The sequence below is a fragment of the Microtus pennsylvanicus genome, chromosome 5 (assembly GCF_037038515.1).
Source record: "Microtus pennsylvanicus isolate mMicPen1 chromosome 5, mMicPen1.hap1, whole genome shotgun sequence".
Lineage (NCBI taxonomy): Eukaryota > Metazoa > Chordata > Mammalia > Rodentia > Cricetidae > Microtus > Microtus pennsylvanicus.
Genome location: NC_134583.1, coordinates 67,709,034 through 67,713,358, shown reverse-complemented (window position 1 = coordinate 67,713,358; position 4,325 = coordinate 67,709,034).

Here is a 4,325-nt window from a genome sequence, read left to right as displayed (position 1 = left end):
CCTTTTGTGTCGTGTAACAAGCCTTCTGTCGGACTATCTTTGTATCGCCCCGTCCCCAAATAATGACATAGAGACTTATGATTAGTTATGAAAACTTGGCCTTAGCTTAGGCTTGTTCCCACCTAGCTCTTATGGCTCAGTTGACCTGCTTCTACTAATCTACCTTCTATCATGTGGCGTGGACCCCCTGTACTGCATGTCCAGTTTGTTGTGTGTTTTCCTGGTGTCTCTGCCTTTCTTCTTCCCAGCATGCTCTCTTTCCCCCGAAATCCTGCCTATTCTCACCTACTTATTGGCCGTTCAGCTCTTTATTCAGCCAATCACAGTGACACATCTTCACAGTGTCCACAAATATTCACAACACCGCCCTCCTTTTGTCTAAGTGAAAGGGAAGGTTTTAACTCTACCACAGTAAAACCATACAAAATAAGAACAGTTATCTGGTCAGAATTACATTCATGTCCAGGCCATTTGTATTTGGCATATTTAAAGAAATTACTTCACAATTTATCCTATCTTGGTGAGTCTAGAGTTTTATTCCTAAACCATTTTCTATCATAACTTATATTACTAACTGAAAAATATCTTTTTTTTTTTTTTTTGGTTTTTTGAGACAGGGTTTCTCTGTGGTTTTGGAGCCTGTCCTGGAACTAGCTCTTGTAGACCAGGCTGGTCTCAAACTCACAGATCCGCCTGCCTCTGCCTCCCGAGTGCTGGGATTAAAGGCGTGCGCCACCACCGCCCGGCTCCTGAAAAATATCTTTTTAAACTTAAAAACATTTTCTTAGACAAACCACTTAAGCTTTTATGTCTCTCAGCCCTACGCACTTTACATCTCTTTTGTGAGTTTCTTTTTAGATTTTGGTAACAAGGAAAACTGGTGTTGGCAGCTGTCTCCAGCCTATAGGCAACGACTAGGAGCCGTGTCTCTCTGTGCACTCCGAGCTCTGGCCTGCCTGAGAGACTGCAAGATTAGGAATCCACATCCAGCTCTTTGTCCAGAACTTTTCTTAGCTTTCTCAGACCCTATGTTTGGCTATTCAAGTCTCCTCTATATGTAGTTGGATTTTGTGGGGGGGATGGCTGCCAGCTCATTAATAATGACACAGAGACTTACTTAATTATAAAAGCACAGCCTTAGCTTAGGCTTGTCCCTCTAGCTCTTACAACTTAAATTAACCCTTTCATATGAATCTACACTCTGTCACATGACATTACCTCTCTTCCATCTTGCACCTCCTGTTTCCTCTCTGTGTCTCCTGGCATTTTCCCCATACGTAGATTCCTGTTCTCCTTCCTCTCTCTGCCCAGAAGTCCTACCTATACCTCCTGCCTAGGTGTCGGCCATGTGGCTTTTTATTACACCGATAACAGCAATACATTTTCACACAGCACACAAAAAGGCCTGAGGCTTTCCCTTTGCCTGCCTGGCTGTGTGCATTGGTCTGTGGGTTTGTGCGCTTACCTCTCTGATCCGAGTGCTAGTCTATGTGTTTGCATATGCCTTTGCAGCTTCCAGGACTAAATCACTTTTCCGTTTCTGTGAAGAAAACACGCATGGCCAAGGCAACTTGCAGAAGAAAGAGTTTACTTAGAGCTGACCGTCATGAGTCCATGACCATCAGGCAGGGAGTGTGGCAGCAGGCAGGCATGAACAGCACTGGAGCAGGAGCTCAGAGATTATGGAACAAAGAGGCAGATGGAGAGAGACAGGGACAGAAACTGGGAAAAGTACAGGCTTTGGAAATTCAAAGCCTGTATCCAGAGCTACACCTCCTCAAACAAGGCCACACCTATCTCTAGTCTTTTCTTTTTTTAAGACAGTGTTTCTCTTTGTAACCCTGACTGTCCCGGAACTTGCTCTATAAGCCAGGTTAGCCCTGAACTCTGAAACCCTCTGGCCTCTGCCTCTGGAGTGCTGCAGTTAAAGGGGTGGTCCGCCAAGCCTGACAAGACCACAGCTCTAAATCTTTCACATGTGTGTGACTTCCTGTAACAAACAGAAACAACAAAAAAAGATTTAATGTCTAACATCTTTACCAATAGTGTAAATACAAATCAAAATCAGAGTGAGAATAGCTATAACAAGACAAAATCAAAACTAGCCAAACACACACACACACAGAATAGCAAGTACTGGGGAGGGTGTAGTGAGTATACACTACTGGTAAAGGAGTTAGCAATTCTCCTTGATGTTATCCAGTGTAAGTGTTTATAACAGCATTGTTCATACTAAAAAAAAAACCCTGAAATCCTAATGTCCATCAATTAACAGATGGATGAATATAGCTGCATAGCCTTGCAATGAAATAATATTCAGCCATAAAAAGAATGACGTATTGAGAAGGAAGTAGGCTTGCAGCTTGGAGGGCTATGAGTGATGAGCAGAGAGAGGATAGAAAACAAATGGCACAGATGCCCAGCAGACTGGTGCGGGCGTAATCCCAGCAGTCAGGAGACTGGAGCAGGGGGACTGGGCATACAGGCCAGTCTGGGCTACACAGTAAGACCCTATCAGCAAATGAAGTCTTCCTTCCTTGTTCTCAATCCCCAGAATTCCGCTATGAAGTCCAGGCTGGCTTAAACTTGAGAACCTTCAGTTTCCTGAAGGTTTGAAATTTAGGTGTATGCTGCCATGACTGGCTCAGAATTTCTTTCAATTCACTTTTTTTTTTTAACAAAAAGAAAAGGGTGATTTTGCTTTTGATGGAAATGTGTGTTTTGCTACCCACATCACTGCAATTATTGATTTGGGATGAGCCCCAAAAGGGGTGGGTGAATGTGTGTGAGGTTTACTGCTATTTGTTTGACTGGGGCAAGGTCTTACCATGTAGCCCAGGTTTCTCCTTCTGCCTCATCCTCCCAAGTGGTTAGTAGTTAGTCATCTATAGTAATAAACAAACTTGTAGTCAAGTTAGAATGCTATCACTTCCTTCTCTTCCAGGGTTCCCGAGACATTTCTCTCTGCCCACTCGTTCATAGAAAGAGGCCAGCTGGGCACCAAGATATGCACGATATCCACTATCTGCAGGCATTTCTGCTAAGCCACCAGAGATTTCTCTGAGGGTCTCAGCCCATCTAGAGGTAGAGTCAGCCATGATATTGATGTGGTGGCCCTCGTTGTTGTAATAAGGGGCGGCGGCGGGGCTGCGTCCCCAAATCCCCAGCCGCCTGGCTCGGCTAGCTTATGCCCCAAATAATTACACGGACACTGTATTCTTTTAAACACTGCTCTGGCCCATTTCTAATCATCTGTGTAGCGCCCCTAGGTGCGCTTACCGGGAAGATTCTAGCCTAAGTCCATCCTGGGTCGGAGCTGGGGCAAGGCGTGCGTCTTCCCTGGAGCGGGTAGCATGGCGTATCTCTGAAGGCGTCTGCTCTGGAGAGGAGAGCTGTCGAGTCTGACCTCACTTCCTCTTCCTCCTGGCATTCTGTTCTGTCTACTCCTCCCACCTATCTTCTAACCAATGAAATGGGCCAAGGCAGTTCCTTTATTGCTTAGCCAATGAAATCAACAGATTGACATATGACACTCCCCCATCACCTCGTCACAGAAATATTCTGGTAGTGTAATTCCAGGATGTAAACAGGAGCTTCTCTTGCAGCTACAGGCATATTGGAGGTATTGGCCACCAGTGCTGTCCTCTCCATGACTGACTCTACTTTACCCTCAACTTCCATAGTGAGCTCGGAAAGTCCTGAAGAACTTCGGACATCTCATTTCCTCTTTCAGCGCATCCTACAGAGATGATCACATCACTGTTGGAATACTCGACAGAGGCTGTGAAATCACTGTCTTTCCACAGCCGAAAGCACCTGGGAGAGCAGTAGTTCCTCCCTGAACACACATGTGAATTCGTTTAAGTTTGCTCACTTTTACTCACAGCTGTGTCCTGTGCCTGCACCACTGCTCAGTCACAGAAAACATTTCGTTAACAAGTATGCATGAAATAATGGCTGAATGTGAGGGTGTATTTTTATTATTGTTTTCATTACATTTAGAGAGATGGAGAGAGGGAGATCGGTCAGAGGACAAACATCAGTAGTCTGTTCTCCTTTTCCACTCTGTGACCCCAGAGAACTAAGGTTCTCAGATTTGGTGACAAGTGCCTTTTCGGCTGAATTTTCTCCTGGGTCCTATGGCTAGTATAGGCTCATTTTGCCCTTAGATTCTTACTCTGAAGATCAGATGGGAGGCCAGAGCACTTTTCTTGATCCAGTCTGGTCTCAAAACAGAGAGGGCCAGGCAAGTACCATGGCAGGTCCCTAAAAACACAGTTAAGACCTAGGCCTCAATTCCTATACACACTTGGCCTGGGCTAAAT